The sequence below is a fragment of the Protopterus annectens genome, chromosome 2.part1 (assembly GCF_019279795.1).
Source record: "Protopterus annectens isolate FY-2018-M chromosome 2.part1, PAN1.0, whole genome shotgun sequence".
Lineage (NCBI taxonomy): Eukaryota > Metazoa > Chordata > Ceratodontiformes > Protopteridae > Protopterus > Protopterus annectens.
The window spans coordinates 1,957,279,525-1,957,300,838 of record NC_056729.1 but is presented as its reverse complement, the minus strand read 5'-3'; the positions used below and the strand labels follow the sequence as shown (position 1 = coordinate 1,957,300,838).

Below are 21,314 nucleotides of genomic sequence, written 5' to 3'. Positions count from 1 at the left end.
CTGATGGAAAACTATGCTTTATACTGTTTAGGCTTTAGGTTACATTTTGTCAGTGTAATGTAACTCATACTCCTGAGTATGATTTGACAGATTAAGAAAGCCACTGATGAACAAGTGACAGATTAAGAAAGCCACTGATGAATAGGGTGGGAGGATGAGGCCTTCTTATGCAGACACAAAGACTGCTGAAACAACATAGCTGCATCCTGTGCCAGATGAGGTCATTGCAGGGTGACATCATCCTAATGCAGCCAGAGCAGTATTTAATCATCTGGACTTCTGGTTAGACTAAAATTAAAGTGGTGCTGGGCTGCTAACAGCTCTTTCTTTAAACACTTATCCTTTTTAAAAAGGACTAACTATACATAATATAAAATACATCAGTAATCCTACCCAGTTAGTAATAGATAATTACACAGTAAAACAGAAAATAGCCTGGTTACAGCCTAAGGTACACTGCTTCTGACATTAGCAGATGGAATGTATACTCAGCTACAAAATAAAAGCAGAATGTGCAAATTAAAAGTCACTCGCACCTGCTTTAGAAAATAAATGAAACATAACTTGTCCTTGCTGTGTCTCCTCTATGCTATCAAATGTAGGTTTATGGTACATGCTACCGGAGTGTTTTTAGTTCACCACTGTCAGAGACAAGTTAATTGTAAAAATGCTTGGCTTATTTTGCTTCCTTAGGCCACCTACTCATGGATGTATCACATATATTACAGTCTTTTCTTACCAACTATGGGGATCTAGCACATACTTCTCAACCTCTAAGTGCAAGAAATGTGGACAAAGCTTAAATTAATGAAGGTATAAAGGCCCATAAATAGGGACAGATTTTAAACATTACTCTTACAAACTTGAAAAGTTGGTAGAATAACAGGATTTGTGTTGTCATTATTTAGTGACTTCACATGTTACAGCAGTTAGCACTGTTGCCTCACAGCAAGAGGTTCTCCAGTTTGATTTTCGGCTGGGGTGCCTTCTGTGCAGAGTCTGCATGTCCTCCCTGCGGTCACGTGGGTTTCCTCCAGGTGCTCCAGTTTCTTCCCACATTCCAAAGACATGCAGTACAAGGACTGGACAATCTAAGCTGGCCGTAACTGAGACTGTGTGTGCAAGTGAGTAGTACGAACCATGGCAGGGCTAGCCACCCGGCGGTGTAAACCTTGGCTTGAGATGATTGTTACTGCTGAAGTGACACTCCGACCCCATGTGCAAAAATGTGAAAAGGGGTTGAGGATGGATGGATTATTTAGTGACTTCAATCCTCAGTGACTTGCCAGAAAAACACAAATGTTATGAGGAAAAGGCCAAAAATATGAGGCAGAAATATGGACATTCTGTGAAAATCTGGACATTTCAGGGGTATGATCTAGCAGAGAGACAGGGTCGCTATACCATCCCAGCTTTATCATTTCTGGGAAAATGGTGATGAATCCATTAAATTAATATCCCTAACTGCATCCTGGTACTAGACCAGAGTGATCATCCCCTCTTCTTCCTGTCTGTGTACCCCCTACTCCAATTTCCTAATGCTTAGGCTGTTTCTATCAACAGGCAATAAATGAAGATGTACCCCAGGATAAGCTGGGATCCTGCAGCCAAGGAAGTGGTGAGTCTGTCCTGCCACTCTTAATATGATGCCTTTCCTGAGCTTCACCGCTGGAAGGACAGTGAAGCAAAGCCAATCTTTTTCATATTTACTTAATGAGAAAGAAACCTGCATGGGGTGGATAAGCTACTCATGCCAATTAAAAGTAATTAACATGCTATAATACTTACAGCAGGAAGTACACTTCAAATAAAAATAACTTTACTAACCCGTAATAAAAACATGTTAGTTATGAGAGCAATTGTATCAATATATGGCACTAACTGGATATAGCAGACATGTCTACTGAAATGCTTTGTTTCAAGTCACTAGCTTAAAAAATACATAATGCTATCAGAGTTGAAGGAATAAAGTTGTTTCTAGGTGGTATGCCAAGTGAGTTTACCTAAAAAAGGCAATTCATACTGAAGTGGAAGCTAGTAGCACAAATATAAAACAAAGAATTAATGCTACATAACTTTAGAAGTGCTATGACAGTGTCGATTTTCAACATTAATGCTAAATGCATATAAATCTTCCTTAAACAGAATGAATGAATGAATGACACAAACAGCTATACCAACAAAAACTGTCAAAATGTCCCATCTGTCCACATAAATAATGGTAAAATAGCTAACAAAGACAGACAGTTTAAAGGAAAAAAATCCAAGCAGCACACTGGAAACTAGAAGGGAAGCATTTGATGGACATGAAGACTTTGTATGAGATTCATGTATGCACCAAACAAGACTGATACAGAGAAAATGGTTCGCTTATATCATAACCAATCCAGGAAACCACAAAACAGTTAAAAAGTTGACTCACAGGTTCATAGGAGGTTACTAGGCTAATGGCCCTAGAGCCCTTATAAGCCTAGCTATATTTATCCCGAGTTGTCCCAATTGTTGGTGGTTAGGTGAGTGAAGTTCCCACACGTAAGGGTCCAAGGTAGTTAATACAGACTTCCTCAATCTAGGAGGAGCATTGTACGCAATTACTGGTCTGATGATGGCTGTGTACAATGGAATTATAACATACTTAGATCTAGATGTGATGCCTTTACTTAAAAGGTGTGCCAAATGGAAGGATTGGTTGTCAAAGTTCTGACTGTTATCAACCCGAGTACCCTGATCACGTACCACTGGGTCTACACTTAGGGGGATGCTGTCTATAATGAAATTAACAGGGATGTGAGCTTTTCCAAAGGGAATAATAATACATTTTTTACACTTAGCCTTAATCTGTGGCTTTGGCACCAATCATTTGTCTGTGTTAACCTTATCTGCAGTATATTAACATCATTGGGGAACTCAATGATTGCTCGCAATTTGCAATCATCAGTGAACTTGGTCAGCCACAGGCTGTCCAAGTTTGCCTGGACTTCTGAGAAATGAATTCCAAACAGTAAGAGGCCCAGAACAGAACCCTGTAGTATGCTACTGGTGACTGGTCTTCTGCCAGAGGTGAAGTTACCTACTTTGACAGTATGTGTCCTGTTGGTGAGCCAGTTGGCTACCCATCTGGTAATGTAGGGGTTAATTCCCAATTGGGAGAGTTTCTTTCTCTGCTGAGCCAATTTCTCTTTTTCTTGGACAGTAGTTTATTTCTCTTGTTGTACAGCCTGTTTATACCAGGGTGGCTTATTTTTTCAGCAAGATCTGGTTTTTAATCCGGTCAGGTACAGCTGATTCCATACAACTACTTAAGTGATTATAAAGGGCATTGGTGTGCACCTCTGCATAGGAGTCTGTGTTATCTGCATTCGAAGGGGCTTTGGAACTTCTTTTACCATCACTTGGCAGCAGGTAATTTGTCTGAAAAATTATTAAGCATTTTTGACCTTGTTGGGGTATCTGGTCTTAAAATGACATTGTATGAGACTCATGTATGATCCAATCTGACCAAGGACGGCATCACATGAGGGGGGGGGGTGCAATGCTCTCCCATGTTAGTGAGTACTATGTCCGGGAATTTTGCGCCTCTTGGGGGTGTGCTGTCTAGCTGTTCCAGAGCATTTGCACTAGCAAAGTCCAAGAACCTCTGATCCAGCATGTTTGTGGTTGTGTAGGTTTCCCAGTTGATGGTAGAATAATTAAAATCACCCATGAGTAAGGTGTTGGGCTGTATGGCAAGTGACTCCAGTAAGTCCAGGTATGCGGTATGCTTTTCCTGTTTCACGGTTGGGGATCTATAGCTAGCGATGATGTGGTAGGGGTCTTTGCCTACAGTTAATTGGACTTGAAGTAGTTAAAGACAGTCATACTGTTTGACCAGTCTCAAGGTGTACTTATCCCTAATGAAGATGGATAAACCTCTTCCTTTGCTTCTTTCATGCTTAGTTTGTGGTCTGAACATATGGAAGGCATTGTAGCCCTGCATGGCCGAAGTGCTTCCATGCCTTTGAACCATGACTCAGTGACTGCACAGATATCAGCATCTTCCAAAGTGAGGAGTGCTTCTAAGGAGTGTAGTTTCTTGTTTAGACTCCTACAATTAAGCAGCAGTACCTTGAGTTTATCTAGACAGTATTTTGTTATGTTGGGAGGTTGGTTATTTTGACACTGCTTAAAAAAGGTGCAACATAGGTAGCTAATGCCTTTGCCAGTATCCGAAAGCCGAGCGGAGACAGGTATAGATCATCTCTGGCAAAGCAGAGTGGCCTGATGACCATGTCTTCCCATGCTGACATATATTGGATCCCCTTGGACTGACACCAGAAGCTAAGAAAATTATTACTCAATCATTTTTTTTGTATTGTGACATCATCCTTGGAGAAGGTAGAATGCTGCTTAAAGCCAGGCTTATACCTGCCTGTGACACATAATCTGAGAGCTCAGTCATGTCTTTCTTCATATAGTCCAGTGAGGTACGTCTCAACTTTTTCACCCCCACATGGGCTAAGAAGGAGTCATACTGGTACTTGTGGTTGAGTGACTTGAGTGCTTGAGTCACTTGATGGATCCTGGCATCTGACAGGCAGCTAACCATAACCCGCTCCTTATCCAGGCTGGTGAGGGGAACATCCATGTGTCTCAAAATGGAATTACCTAAGACCAATACATTAGGGTTTGTGGTGTTACACCTTATGGGCTTTATTTACTGAGCCATTGGTGTGTGTGTTATTATGTGCTGTGCTTGTTTTTTTGCATTGTTATGTGTATAAGTGATTTATTTTGATAAGTTACTAGTGAGTACCTCTGCATTTGTGGGTTTATGTGTTGCGCCCTTATTTAGTGTGGGAAGTGTGCAAGTGTGTGTGTGTGTGTGTGTGTGTGTGTGTGTGTGTGCGTGCGTGTGTGTGTGTGTGTGTGTGTGTGTGTGTGTGTGTGTGTGTGTGTGTGTGTGTGTGTGTGTGTGTGTGTGTGTGTGTGTGTGTGTGTGTGTGTGCGTGTGTGTGTGTGTGTGTGTGCACGCTGATAACCTCTTTGGCATTTGAATACTCTAATGTGAGAGTCTTGCCTTCAGTTTCATAGTGTTACTACATCTCTCACATAAAGTATTTGCTTGTTTCAGACGTAAGTGGTTGCCAGTATACATGAGACAATTGCTACATTGCTTCAGGCTGCCCATGTCTATCAGGCTGGCCAGAGAAATGATGGGAAACTGCCCGTCCATGATAGCAGGCTCCTGTCATTTTTATTAGCGAAGGGAATGGGTTAACTTGACAGAACTGCGCTGGCAGCACCAAAACTACAAAAGGGACCAATACTTTATGTAGGCTAAGGTTGATCAATAAGGCAAAGCGGCTCAATGTGCAACTGAGTTGCTCCTAGAACATCAGAAAAGCTTGGAAGGATTTCACTGACAGTTGTTTATGGAAAAAGTGAGCTTTTAGGCACTGCTAACCGCCACTGTACAAAGAGCAGCATCACACAAATGTGAGGCTTAAATACAAGCAAAGAGAAACAAGTTTTAAGTTGGCTACCAATCAGGAAAGCACACAATAAGCCTTTTGCCAGCAATCACCAACTCAGACAAGTTAGAACAGCATACTTGTGCCACAAGGGTACAAAAAAACACCTTCTTAATATAGAATAGCTGGTTTGGAACACAATAGTAACAAGACCACTGAAACTACCCACAGCTGCCCTACAACTAACAGATACAACGTAATATAGTGCAATTAATTACTTCAAATATCAGCAGCAAACAGTACATTTTTTTCTGAAATTGCTAAATTACAGTCACAGTATATGAGAAGTGCACAAAAAATAAATAAATAAATACTAGGAACCCTTTTGTGTGCTTCCCAGCTCAGACAGAGAATGTAAACACTTACTGCCACTAGATGAATAATCCCAGAACTCCTAATGTAAAAGGACAGTAAAGAAGTACCCAGAGTGAAATGCTATCAAAAACCAACTTAAAAGATACGAAATGCTAAATCAAACAACTTAAAGATATGGCTACAGCAGTGTACTTTAAACTTATAAAAAGTGTGATTATTCAATAAAAGTACTTTGCTTTGTATAAATGAGTGAAGAACCACTCAATAATTGTACAAAATTTATAAAGGCACTAAAACAAGATAAGCTGATTAAACTTCAGACCAGTGACAAGTGGAGTACCACAGGGTTCAGTCCTGGGTCCTCGCCTGTTTGGTACCTACTTCTCTGAAGTACAGGCTAACACAAAAGGTCTTTGGCTAACTAAGCTCGCAGATGACTGCAAACTAAGAGCCATAATTGAAACTCCTAACGATGTGGACATCCTACAAAGAGACAGATGCCTGGTGTCAAAGTCATGGCTTCAAGCTCAATGCCAAAAAGTGCACTGTCATCCCCTTTGGTAAAAACTCTGTACCCATGAACTACCACATAGGTGGTAGTCTACTTAACACCGAAAGTGTGATAAGTGACCTTGGGACACAGGTGGACAGTAGTCTCTCCTTTGATAATCACATTACCACAGTGGTCAGGAAATCCTTCTATGTGGCACACCTCATCACAAAAGGTTTCTCACCCAGAAAAAAAGAGGTCATTGTTCCCCTCTACTCTTCACTCATTAGACCCATAATAGAGTACAATGCCCCTTTTGGTATGTACCTCACAAACATCTACAACAAATAGAAAGGCCACATAAATACCTCACAAAGAGGATTACTGGCCTCAAACAGATGCACTATGCAGACCATCTAAAAAAACTCCAGCTTTACTCAGTTGCATATCGCCTACTTAGAGGCGATCTCTGCCTAACATACAAAGTTATGCCAAATCCAGAGCTGTTGGACATGCTCCACTTAAAGAAATCTCAATCCCTCCGAGCTACACGCACTAGGGACCTAAACCTTGTCACCACAATAAACAGAACATGCTGGAGGGATAGATTCCTGCCCCAGAGACTTCCCATACTCTGGAACAGACTATCTATCTATGTCAAACAGAGCTCCTCATTAGCACTCTTCATGAAAAATCTTGATGATTGGATGGGAAATAGGGAATTCACCCCAGGGATCACTTCTGTGGCTCTGCTTGACAGGGGCACAGGAAAATAATTTTCTTGGGTGGCAAAAGCCAGGGTACCTTTTTGGCTAGGCTTGTATAGGCCCTAGGGCTAATAGCCTAGTACTTACTTATGAACCTATGAATCATCCCTTCAACCAATAAAACTACATGCAGAAATCTCAAATGTTTCACCATCCTAAACAGACCAGGTTACCATCCAGTGCCATTAGATACAAAATCCACTGACCTCTTGATATAAAAACAAGTGCATGCTAGAGTGTAAAAATATACTACTTTATCCAACAACTAGCTAGATATTGAATTCAGACTGCATGCACTACTATGTAACAGTGAGTTCAACACAAAACAGTGCATATGTAAAGCTGGCTGGTAAAATGACTACTATGCTATGAGGGATTTACAAATACTTCAGTTGTGCATAGTCCACTGTGTCCCAAAGTAACAAATGATAGCATTAGAGGTACTAATTACAGTTGGTCAGATTTACTCAGCAACACAAGCCAGGCAGAGACACCCTGTGTTACACAAGAATGTCATCCTTGTCATAGCCTTAAATGGTGAATGACATCAAGGATTTAGGAGCACTATGTCCTATTGATATGACATCACATTGTCACAGGCTGAGCTGCTGTGCTATATCTCATGTACACTGAGTGCTACCATGGAATTCATTGGGGTTATAGTGCTGTCTGCCAATGGCAGCATAGTCCTGGCCTGGGCTGCACTGCTAAGGAGATGTAAATACAGCCTGTACTGATGCATATCTAATAAAATGCACACATCCCACACTTTCCATCAATCTCACATCCAGTTATCCATACTATAGCAACAACACCCCCATATACATAATCTGTACTCCATGTTAACTCTCCTTTCATTTCCTAGCCTTAGAAGGGAACACTGACTGGTACCTCTATCAGAGTACAAGAAATGCATGAAGAGCAATTTGTGTGTCTGCTTCCCCATGTAGTTGCTCCAATTGTCTTTATTAAGCTCCATTAGAAAGCTGGTTTATGGATCCTTCAGTCTGAAGCATGAGCTTAACCTTTATTTGTTTATATGCCCAGGTTGTAGTTATTGGGCAATGGTCAATCAGAATATTATGTACTGAATAGTTATGGCCATGCCTACTGTGCACTGATAATGAATACATCAGACAGGGTGTGTACGACTGCCATAGGGCTAGCCGTATTCAGAGGTTCATAGGTCATTACTGGGCTATTGACCTGAAGGTCTTTATAAGCCTAGCCATATGTGCCCAATATAATACTAGAAAACCCCAATATAAAGGATCTTGCCTAAACTCGAGATCTTAGTTAGCAGTCATGGTATTCAGTTCACATATTATTTGGGAAAAGTTGTGGTAGAAAAGAATTGCATCATACTGGAATACAGAGACAAGCTGAGCCACAAGCAGCTGAACAGTCAGTAAATAAAATATGACCAGGCATTTATTCATATATCCACAGTACCATATGCTTAAAGTGCTAGTACACAACAGCAGGTCTTCACTACAGAGATCAAAAGGTGAACAAAAGGTACTGCAGTATAAATCTGTGTGCCACAACACAAAATGCTGAAGTTCTCTGGCACCGATGCTGCCATATTCCAAAAGAGGAGGAATACGACCTTAGTCAACATATCATAAAAGGTACAGCTGTACAGTCCTTAACAGGCAACGAAGAAGTCTAAAGTCAATGAACTTTAAAACTGGGTGCAAAAACAGTACAGAATCGGTTTAAACAAAAGACAAAGAACAATTTAAATATGCTTTCTTTATATGTAATACTATAAGGATCAGATTGAAGGGAAGGAACAGATCTCTGTGATGTGAACAATTAACTCTTCTGTGCATTTGTCCCTTAAGGGCTGGTAGCTGAAAAAAAACACAAGGCCAACATTTATCCTCCCCAAAGGATATCTTCCTGGAAATTATGCAGATGTTCTAAGCAACAGCTACCACCATTTCTTAAAAAAATAAGTAATTTTCACTGAAACAAATAGGCACCAAGTGTTTTTTGTAAAATAATTTCCAATATTAATTTCTCTCTGGCAGTGAATCAGTCTCTCTGGTCTCTTACCTGTTTAAACACACAGCTTGATTTAGCAAAATTCCATACCACAACTCTTAACATTAATAGCTTTACTTAGACATTACATTTTCCCCTGTATTTTTTCACTGTAGTTTAGAAAAGAAGTGAAACTTAACCACCCCCACAAGATCACAAATAAAATGCGAGAAAAAGGACCATGTTTTTTAATGTTTGACGTAAATACTCATTAATTTGGGTTTTAATTTATTAGTTTTTGTACAGCAAATGTTACTCTAATTAAGAGAAATGTCAGTGTCATTGATATATATATATATATATATATATATATATATATATATATATATTCACTTTAGAAGCTCGAAATACTGAAATATTGAAATTCGGTATTTCGCGCCCATAAAGTTGAATCCAGCAAAGAACGAAAACTCAGAAGCGCGAAATTCAAAATCTCGCATACCAGAGATTTTGAATTAGCACTTCTGCTACACACAAACACACACCTTCCTCCCCACACACAACACAAGCTCTGTCCTACATAAAAGCAGGGGGGCAAGCCCCCCTAAACCCCCCATGTGGGGGGCCGCACCCCACCCCACTTATATACTCCGAGGTCGCACTACATAAAAAAACACACAAAACACCACCACACAAGCTACATTCTCCTCGCACACACACATCACAGTAACAAAACACACTAACACACACAACAGCCCCTACCCAAAACCCTTAACACATAAGCACTTACCTGAATCCACAGCCACAGTGAAACACCAGAAGCACTAATTTAAAACCTCCAGTATGCGAGGCGGGATTCCACTTTATGGGCTCGAAATACTGAATTTCAATATTTCAGTATTTCGAGCTTCTAAAGTGAATCCATATGTGTGTGTATATATATATATATATATATATATATATATATATATATATATATATATATATATATATATATATAGGTTCATAGGTCCATACTAGGCTATCTGCCCTAGGGCATTTATAAGCCTAGCCAGAGTGTGTTTGGCTTTCGCCACCCATTTTAAATTAATTTTACTATGCCCTTTTTTGAGGTTAGTATACTGTGCCTCTGTCTAACAGTGACACAGAAGTGATACCCGGGGTAAATCTACGATCTCCCATCCACTCATCAAGATTCCTCTTGAAGAGAGTCAATGAAGGACTCTGCCTAACCTGGACTGGGATTTTATTCCAGAGTGAAGGGAGCCTCTGGGTTATGAATCTGTCCCTCCAGCATGTCCTATTTATTTCAGTGCTGAGGTTCAAGTCTCTCGAGCACCTAGCTCAATGGGATTTGGATTTTCTGAGGTGCAGCATGTCCATTAATTCCGGGTTGGACATGGCTTTATACGTCAGGCACAGATCACCTCTGAGCAGGCGGTATGCCACTGAGTAGAGCTAGAGTTTCTTTAACCGGGCAGCATATGGCATCTGTTTGAGCCCTTTGATCCTCTTGGTGAGGTACTTTTGGGGTCTTTCCAGTTGCTGCAGGTGTCTGGTAAGGTACATCCCAAAAGGGGCATTGTACTCAATTATGGGCCTGATGAGGGATGAGTAAAGAGGCACGATGACCTCCCCTGATCTAGATGTGAATCCCTTCATGATTAGGTGGGCTATATAAAATGTTTTTCTAACCACTTTGGCCACGTGGTTGTCAAATGAGAGATTGCTATCAACTTGGGTCCCCAGGTCCCTAATTACTTCTTCTGTACTTAATGGATTACCACCTATGTGGTAATTTGTGGGCACTTTGTTTTTGCCAAAGGGGATGACTATACACTTTTGGCATTTAGCTTGAGGCCATGGCTCTGGCACCAGTTGTTTGTTTCTATGAGGCCCTTTTGGAGGATGCTTGTGTCGGCTGGAGAGTCGATTATGGCGCCCAGTTTGCAGTCATCTGCGAACTTGGTCAGCCACAGTCCTTCCATGTTGGCCTGTACCTCCGAGAAATATATACCGAACAAGAGAGGTCCCAGGACTGAGCCTTGTGGGACACCACTTGTAACTGGTTTGGAGTCTAACATGGCTCCAGCAATTCTAACCATGTGGGTTCTGTCCTTGAGCCAGTTTGCAATCCATCTAGTGACATAGGGGTTTATATTTAAGCTGGTGAGCTTATCTATAATGCCCGAGTGGGGTATTGTATTGAAGGCTTTTGCGAGGTCCAGGTAGGCTGTGTGGACCACCTTTCCCCTCGTCAATGGCCTTGGTGACAGTTTCAAAGAAATCAACCAGGTTTAAGAGGCAGGATCTGCCCTTAACAAAGCCGAACTGGGTGGGATCCAGTGTCTGTAGGTCCCCAATATCTTTATTTATGAGGTCCATGATGATCCTTTCCATAGCTTTGCAGACCAAGCTAGTCAGGCTTATGGGGCAATAGTTTCCAGGATCCGTTGAGGCACCACCTTTATGGAGAGGGACCACTGTTGCTATACGCCACTCTTTGGGCACATATCCTGTAGTAAGGCTGAGATTGAACAGTAGTTTTATGTTTGGGTTTAGCTCTTCTTGGAGTTCATGTAGGATGCAGCCTGGGACACCGCCTGGTCCCATTGATGCTGTGTTTTTGCTTTGGAGAGGGTGGCTCTTACCTGAGCATCTGGGATGTCAGGGGGGCAGCACTCTGCTGGGGTAGATATTTGCCCTTTGGTGGGGGTTGCGCTGAACCTGTCAGCTAGGATGTTGGCAATGTCTGTGGGTTTGGTGTATTTTTGTCATTATGGACTAATTCTGAGCATATCTGGGAATTACCACCCAGGTTCCTAACATAACTAAACAAAGCCTTGTGATTATCCTTAGTGTCCTGTGCAATTTTTCTCTCGAAGCTGGCCTTAGACAATTTTATGAGTGCCCGTAGTTTTTTGCTAATACTGATCAGTGATGCCTTCCCTTTTTGGGATTTTGCTCTATCATTTAGTAGCTTCCTCCTTCAATTGTATAGTTTGTTTATGGCTGGGGTCCACCAGACAGGACGTCTGCCTTTGGTGGATTGGGTCTTGGTTTTATTTGGGATCGCATGATCCATGCATTCCTGAAGGTGTTCACAGAATGCGTTTATAAAGGATTCTGCAGTCTGGGCCATATTTTCCACAGGCCCGGGGGCTTTGAAGGATTCCACCTCAGTTTTGAGGAGTGTGAAATTTGCTTTAGAGAAGTTTTTCACTGTGGTTTTCTGGGCAGGGGGTGGGGTCAGGATGTGAATATCCAGTGAGATTAGTTTATGGTCTGATCTTACCAGTGAGGGATACACTTCTGGTCTGGAGCATAGAGTCCCCATGTTGGTGATGATCAGGTCCAGTATGTTTTCCCTCTTGTGGGAGTGGTAACAAGTTGTTCCATAGCATTTGAGTTTATAAATTCTAGGAACCTTTGGGCTAGGGTGTTGGAGCTAGAGTAATGCTCCCAGTCTATGTTTGGGTAGTTGAAGTCACCCAATATAATGGTGTTTGGAGAGACCTTCATATTTTCTAGTGTTCTCAGGAAGGCCGAGTGGGGTTCCTGGGTTTGGGAGGGTGGTCTGTAGCAGGCTATAAACTGGAAGGCAGTTTTACCCACTGTTAGTTGCACATGGATAGTCTCTGATGCTTCGTGCTTTGCCACCAACCTGGAGGTGTAAACAGGGACGTCGGGAGGCATACGCAGTGTACTGATTTCAGTACAACTTATTTAGAAGGAGGTAGCTTTTTAAAGCTTCACTTTTTCGCGCTTTATTACACTATGACGTCGGAAGCTCACCGCGCATGTATTTCCGGCCGTTTTCAAGCGGGAGGATTCAAGCGTTTTGTACATGAGTGGGAGGTCGAAGCAGCTTCAACAAGGACTTTATTTAACCGAGGGTTGGATTCAAGCATTATCGAGCGGGAGGTCGAAGCAGCTTCAAGGACATTAGTACGAGGCGAGCGGGGGGTGGATTCAAGCATTATGTTGGATGTACGAGCGGGAAGCAGCTTCAAGGACATTAGTTAGAAGAACCGAGGGTTGGTGAGTAATATGAAGTGTGTGTGTGTGTGTGTGTGTGTGTGTGTGTGTGTGTGTGTGTGTGTGTGTGTGTAAGAGAAAAACAGCTTAGTTCTGACAGCTTAGTTCTGGGCTTAGTTCAAATGCAGACTACCTTATATTGTATGTGATATGCTGTTATGTAACAGAACATTGCCAAATACTCTCCGTGAGCTTGAATATAAAGTTATGCCCAAATTATGAAAGTATGGACACACATTTAATGGTCTAATGTGTAAAATGATGCTTTTGTTTTATTTTATTTTAGAAGGACAATCTGTAACGTGCAACAGCAAGGTCATGTTATGTATCATTGAATCAACCAGCCTGCTTACCAATTAAGATGATCTCAATGCCGTTGGGGCTAGGGTTTTTTTTATATAGCCTCACTGGGAAAAATTTGAGAAATGCTGGTATAAGATGTTATAGGCACACATGGAATGATATCTCTCATATCCATTCTTTAAACAATTCATAGTCACATTTAGATAAAATACATTTTGTATATTATATGTATCAGGCTATCATGTAAAATGGTATCTTTCTTTTTCCCATACCTCTCACCTTATATGATTGTATTCCTTGTGGTGTATTGAATTTTGGAATGCAGCAATGATAAGGCTGCTATCAAAAAGTTTCACAATACTATATATTTAGTAAACAGTGCGGTGGTTAAACTGAACCATATTTTATTATATTTCAATAGGAGAAGAATGGATTTTTATAAGAAGGGTAAGGGATGACGTGTCTAGGAGTTATACTATTTTTGTACATATGTTATGGAGTTTTCAAATTGTTAGAAGAAGTTATTGCAATGCTTTATTTAGGTTACAAGATTCAGACACTTTATTTTTCGGTGAAGTCATGAAATATAAAGGTGATTGCTAGCAGCAACCTCTTCATTAGTTAGATTTATTTAACGTGGAATTATTTAGAGGACTTTTTTTACTACTTCAGAGATTGTGCATATTATTTACTGATAATGGTGGACTGTAAAAGTTTGACTAGACTTTTATGATGGAAATGTTCTGAATTGGGCAGTTTTGTTTCATTGTTTACTGGAAAAATGTTCAAAGCAATAGGAAGGTGTATCAAAGAGCACATGTATTTTTCATATGCAAGGGGCCTATGATTTAAAAACAGCACAGAATTAATTTTTATCTGCCACGGTAAAATGTATTTTCTTTGAATGTGGGTTTTAATGTTGTTTCAATGAATGTGAGTTTCAAGGGCAGAGAAGTTTTAATGCCAAGTTTGTTTAGCAGATGTCTTAGTGTTTGTGCTGTAAAATGCAAAATAAAACTTTCAAATGAAGTTTAAATCATCATAGAAGTAAATCAGTATGCACATTAGTGTTTATGGTAAATGGAGTGAAATAGCAAAGTAATGGATCATTGGAATGGCTGCAGGGGGAGGCTCCATTGGACCATGGTTTTGTGAGGGGGAAGGGCGGCAAACTTAGACAGCCCCAGCTGAACTATACCTCCCAACTGTCCAGATTTTCAAAGAATGAATAGATTTTTTGCTTCTTATTTTTGGTTTGTTCCTCAATTTGTGGTTTTCTGGCAAATGATTTAGGAATTAAGTCACTAAATAATGACACACTAGTTTCAGACTTTATAACCTCGAGAAAAATGCATGCTAAAATAAGACCTGTTCTATCAACTGTCCCAGTTTATACAAGAGCAATTTTTAGTACTGTTTATATGTTACCTCAATATATTTGGCCTTGTCCAGATTTATTGCATTAACAGGTTGAGAGGTACATGCAAATAAATTGCTTTATAGAATTTGGCATAGCCAAACCTCAACTGTCCCTGATTTTGGCTCAAAATGTTGCTCTTCCCCTAATGATCCCTCCACAAAATAGCAATTTTGGAAGAAAAAGTACAGTTTTGTACCTACCATAAATGTAGATGTTCGAGGATTCCATTGCTGCAGTCCTGACTATTGGGTATAGTCCGCGTCCAGTCGGCCCGAATACCAGAGTATAAGGATCGCCGGTCATGGCGCCTTAGACTGACGTCAGTACGTCAGGGTACTAATGCGCATGACCGACGTCATATCCTCAGTCTTTTCTTGCCCCAGATGTCAGAAGACCCTAAAAAGACAAGTCACAGAAAAGCTGCACCAAAACATGTACAATATATACAACAATATATATATACAAAAACATAAGCATGTAAACTCACCTACACAACCACCCCTAAATACAGAGGGAAGGAGGGAGGGTAAATTGACTGCAGCAATGGAATCCTCGAACATCTACATTTATGGTAGGTACAAAACTGTACTATGTTCTTCGCCTTCCATTGCTGCAGTCCTGACTATTGGGTAGAATCCCAAAGCAGAGGTAAGGGAGGCTGGCAATTTATAAAGAAGTAGGAGCTGACAACATGCCTTGCAAAACAGCTGTGGCAAAACCAGCCCTAGACTTAGAGTAGATAGGAAGGTGATAATGCTTAGAGAAAGTATGTACTGAACTCCAAGTAGCTGCTTCCAAAATATCCTTAGTTGCCACCCCCCTGAGAAATGCTGTTGAAGTGGCAGTAGCCCTAGTGGAATGAGGCCTAATCCCAGCTGGAATCTCCTTGCCATGATGGGAATAACAAAATGCAATGCAAAACCAATCCACCTGGAAATAGTTTGTTTTGACACAGGCTTGCCCTGTGAACTCAAAGCAAAAGAAACAAACAACTGCTGAGACTGCCTAAAATCCTTAGTCCTGCTTAAATAATATCACAATTGCCTGTGTACATCTAAAGTGTGCAAAATCTTTTCCCCTTTATTTTGGGGGTCTGCATAAAAAGTAGGCAAATGAATAGTTTGGTTTAAAGCCACACTAGAAACCACCTTAGGCATAAAGGAAGGATTAGTACGTAATGATACCCTATCCTTATGGAAAATCAAAAAGGGCTCTACTGCCATAAGGGCCTGCAACTCAGACACCCTTCTTGCAGAAGTAATAGCCAACAGAAAAGCAGTCTTCCATGACAAGTATTTCAATTCAGCAGTAGCCGCAGGCTCAAAAGGTTGTAGAGTAAGTTTTTCCAACACAAAATTGAGATCCCAAGCAGGAGTAGGAGCTCTACGTGGGGGTCTTATATTCTTTGCCCCTCTAAGAAACTGCTTGAACAAAGGATGCGAAAACAAAGGTGGGTCACAATCATAGTGAGCTGAAATTGCTGCAGCATGAATCTTAATGGAAGAGAAGGACAAACCTTTGTCCAATAACTCAGTAAGATATTGAAGAGCCACACCCAAATTAGGCTCAGAAATCTCCAAATTCTTTGCTGTACTCCAAAATAAAAATCTCTTCCATTTTTCTGCGTACACCTTCCTTGTACTAGGTCTTCTAGCTTCCATAATCACATTTAAAACTTGTTGAGGAAGTTGAGACCTGCTGTGTTTCAACAGAGAATATGCCAGGCTGTTAGATGAAGAGAGTGAAGCTTGACATTGAGCAGATGACCGTCCTTCTGAGATAACAGATGAGGAATCAGAGGTAAAGGCCATGGAGGCTTCTTTACCAGACTCCGTAGTAGTGGATACCAGTGTTGCCGAGGCCAATCTGGAGCTATCAAAATCATCCTTGGCCTGTCTTGTCTGACCTTTAATAGTACCTTTGGAAGAAGAGGCAGAGGTGGAAAGGCATAGACATGAAGGTTTTTCCAACTGAAAGACAGAGCATCCACTTTCCAAGCTGTGTGATGAAACCCCTTTGTGCAATACTTTGGCAGCTGGTGGTTTAGTGGAGAAGCTTAACAGATCTATGTCTGGAGTTCCCCATGACACTGTCAATTTCTGAAATACATGAAGATCCAGTTTCCACTCGTGGGGATCCATGATTTGTCTGCTTAACACATCTGCTAAGGAGTTCTGTGCTCCTGGCAGAAACCTTGCCTGAAGAGTTAGTTGCAGGCTTAACGCAGTCTCCCATAAAATCATTGCCTGCCTGCATAGAGGATAAGAATGTGTTCCCTTGCTTGTTGATGTACCACATGACAGTTGTGTTGTCTGTTAGAATCAACACCTGCCCTGGAAGAAGTAACTCCTTGAACGCCATCAATGCAAACTGGACTGCCAACATCTCCTTCATGTTGATATGTAGATGCTGTAGTCTGGCAGGCCACTTGTCTTGTATCCACTTTCCATTTAGATGAGCTCCCCAAGCAATGTCCGAGGCATCTGTCGTTAAAATCTGACTCGCCTCTGGCCGGGTCACAGAGAGTCCCTTGTTTAGGTGACATTCCTGAGCCCACCACAAGAATTCGTTTTGAAGGCAAGGTATTATTTGAATGACAGTGTCCAAATCCTGGCAGTGCTGTGTCCATACATTTTTGAGATACCATTGCAGCTTCCTCATATGCAGTTTGGCATTGGGAAGCACCAGAATACAAGATGCCATGAACCCTAATGCTTGAAGGACTGTCCTTGCAGTCAGCACGGACTGATGAGATAGTTGATGGAAGTAAAGTGTCAGACTCTTTTGTTTGTCCGGGGTTAAAAAGGCCATCTGGGCTGCTGTATTCAGTCTCACACCCAGAAAGCACATGTCTTGAGAGGGTACTAGACTGGACTTTATTTCGTTCACAGAATACCCTAGGCATCTTAGCACTGCTATGACATATTCCAGATGCCGTAGAAGGTCTTCCTTTTCTTGAGCCAGAATCAGGCAGTCGTCCAAATAAGGATAGATTTGAATTCCTTGAAGCCTGAAGTAAGCTATCACTGGAGCCAGAACCTTTGTGAATACTCTGGGCGCAGTAGATAAGCCAAAGGGCAATGCAGAGAACTGATAATGAAAATCTCCAGTTCGAAACCGCAGATACTTCCTGCAACCTAGCCTTATAGGCACATGAAGGTAAGCTTCCTTGAGATCTAAAGTTACCATCCAGTGATCTTTGCCCAGCAGAGGTAAAAGCTGTTGTAACGCCAACATCTTGAACTTGGGAATGTCCAGATAAGTGTTGAGGATAGATAAATCCAAAATTGGTCTCCACGTGTTCCCCTTCTTTGGTACTAGGAACAGGCGAGAATAAAATCCTAGGCCCCTTTCTGATACAGGGACTGGCTGAATGGCCCCCATCTGGAGTAACTGAGAAACTTGCTTGTGAGCCTCTTTTCTTTGTGGAGGAGGAACGCCTGGCATGCCTTTGAAAGGGGCATTGTGTGGAAATAAAATCTGTAACCGTGATGAATGATATCCAACACCCATCTGTCTTGAGTAATTAAATCCCAATTTTCTTTGAAAAGAGACAGTCTTCCTCCCAAAGGAGCTGCCAGACGAGAGTCCACTGGCAGCTGAAAAGGCAGGTCATTGGGTCTGTTTACGAAAGGACTGACCCCTGCCCTCACCAGAAGTCTGAGCAGGTGAACTCCCTGATCTAGGCCTAAAAGAACCTTGAGCCCTGCCCCTACCACGCCTAGACCTACCCCTAGACTGGGAATCATAAGCAGGATATGTCCACCCCTTAGCAGGCCAATTTCTACTAAACTTGGAGGCTGCACCTGCAAAAATCTTTAACAGTCTGCATAGACTTAGCTTTGTCCTCCATTTTCTTTAAAACTGCTTCCACAGGCGATCCAAACAACACATCAGACTGTAAAGGAGCATCCAAAATCCTTGTCTTAACATGCTCAGCTAAATTCTGATCCTTCAACCAGGCATGCCTGCGAAGAAGAACAGAACACCACCCACAGGCCTCGCACAAACCATCAAAATCACAGCAACAAAACACACTAACACACACAACAGCCCCTACCCAAAACCCTTAACACATAAGCACTTACCTGAATCCACAGCCACAGTGAAACACCAGAAGCACTAATTTAAAACCTCCAGTACGCGAGGTTTTGAATTTCACACTTCTGTGGTTTCACTGTTTTCGGGATTCCACTTTATGGGCTCGAAATACTGAATTTCAATATTTCAGTATTTCGAGCTTCTAAAGTGAATCCATACGTGTGTGTATCTATCTATATATATATATATATATATATATATATATATATATATATATACATATATATATATAAATAAATATATATATATAGGTTCATAGGTTCATACTAGGCTATCAGCCCTAGGGCATTTATAAGCCTAGCCAGAATGTGTTTGGCTTTCGCCACCCATTTTAAATTTATTTTGCTATGCCCTTTTTCGAGGTTAGTATACTGTGCCTTTGTCTAACAGTGACACAGAAGTGATACCCGGGGTAAACCTACGATCTCCCATCCACTCACTGAGATTCCTCTTGAAGAGAGTCAATGAGGGACTCTGCCTAACCTGGACTGGGATTTTACTCCAGAGTAAAGGGAGCCTCTGGGTTATGAATCTGTCCCTCCAGCATGTCCTATTTATTTCAGTGCTGAGGTTCAAGTCTCTCGAGCACCTAGCTCAATGGGATTTGGATTTTCTGAGGTGCAGCATGTCCATTAATTCCAGGTTGGACATGGCTTTATACGTCAGGCATAGATCGCCTCTGAACAGGCGGTATGCCACTGAGTAGAGCTGGAGTTTCTTTAACCGGGCAGCATATGTCATCTGTTTGAGCCCTTCGATCCTCTTGGTGAGGTACTTTTGGGGTCTTTCCAGTTGCTGCAGGTGTCTGGTAAGTTACATCCCAAAAGGGGCATTGTACTCAATTATGGGCCTGATGAGGGATGAGTAAAGAGCCGCGATGACCTCCCTGATCTAGATGTGAATCCCTTCATGATTAGGTGGGCTATATAAAATGTTTTTCTAACCACTTTGGCCACGTTGTTGTCAAATGAGAGATTGCTATCAACTTGGGTCCCCGGGTCCCTAATTACTTCTTCTGTACTTAATGGATTATCACCTATGTGGTAATTTGTGGGCACTTTGTTGTTTTTGCCAATGGGGATGACTATACACTTTTGGCATTTAGCTTGAGGCCATGGCTCTGGCACCAGTTGTCTGTTTCTATGAGGCCCTTTTGGAGGATGCTTGTGGCCGGCTGGAGAGTGATTATGGCGCCAGTTTGCAGTCATCTCGCGAACTTGGTCAGCCACAGTCCTTCCATATTGGCCTGTACCTCGAGAAATATATACCGAACAAGAGAGGTCCCAGGACTGAGCCTTGTGGGACACCGCTTGTAACTGGTTTGGAGTCTAACATGGCTCCAGCAATTCTAACCATGTGGGTTCTGTCCTTGAGCCAGTTTGCAATCCATCTAGTGACATAGGGGTTTTATATTTAAGCTGGTGAGCTTATCTATAATGCCGAGTGGGGGTATTGTATCCGAAGGCTTTGCGAGGTCCAGGTAGGCTGTGTGGACCACCTTCCCCTCGTGAATGGCCTTAGTGACTGTTTCAAAGAAATCAACCAGGTTTAAGAGGCAGGATCTGCCCTTAACAAAGCCGAACTGGGTAGGATCCAGTGTCTGTAGGTCCCCAATATCTTTATTTATGAGGTCCATGATGATCCTTTCCATAGCTTTGCAGACCAAGCTAGTCAGGCTTATGGGGCAATAGTTTCCAGGATCCGTTGAGACACCACCTTTATGGAGAGGGACCACTGTTGCTGTACGCCACTCCTTGGGCACATATCCTGTAGTAAGGCTGAGATTGAACAGTAGTTTTATGTTTGGGTTTAGCTCTTCTTGGAGTTCATGTAGGGCCTTGGCCTGGGACACCGTCTGGTCCCATTGATGCTGTGTTTTTTGCTTTGGAGAGGGCGGCTCTTACCTGAGAATCTGAGATGTCAGGGGGCAGCAATCTGCTGGGATAGATATTTGCCCTTTTGGTGGGGAGGGGGGGGTTTGCGCAGAACCTGTCAGCTAGGATGTTGGCATTGTCTGTGGGTTCGGTGTATTCTTTGTCATTTTGGACTAATTCTGAGCATATCTGGGAATTACCACCCAGGTTCCTAACATAACTAAAGAAAGCCTTGTAATTATCCTTAGTGTCCTGTGCAATTTTTCTCTCGAAGCTGGCCTTAGACAATTTTATGAGTGCCCGTAGTTTTTTGCTAATACTGATCAGTGATGCCTTCCCTTTTTGGGATTTTGCTCTATCATTTAGTAGCTTCCTCCTTCAATTGTATAGTTTGTTTATGGCTGGGGTCCACCAGACAGGACGTCTGCCTTTGGTGGATTGGGTCTTAGTTTTATTTGGGATCGCATGATCCATGCATTCCTGAAGGTGTTCATAGAATGTGTTTAT

The 21,314-nt window shown here is 41.8% G+C and overlaps 1 protein-coding gene across 3 annotated transcripts in view; it reads right to left on the bottom strand.

Annotated features, from left to right (window-relative positions):
- DST (dystonin) overlaps window positions 1–21,314 on the bottom strand; it is a 4,096,730-nt gene that overhangs the window by 1,932,124 nt on the left and 2,143,292 nt on the right. The gene's annotated exons all lie outside the window — the stretch shown is intronic.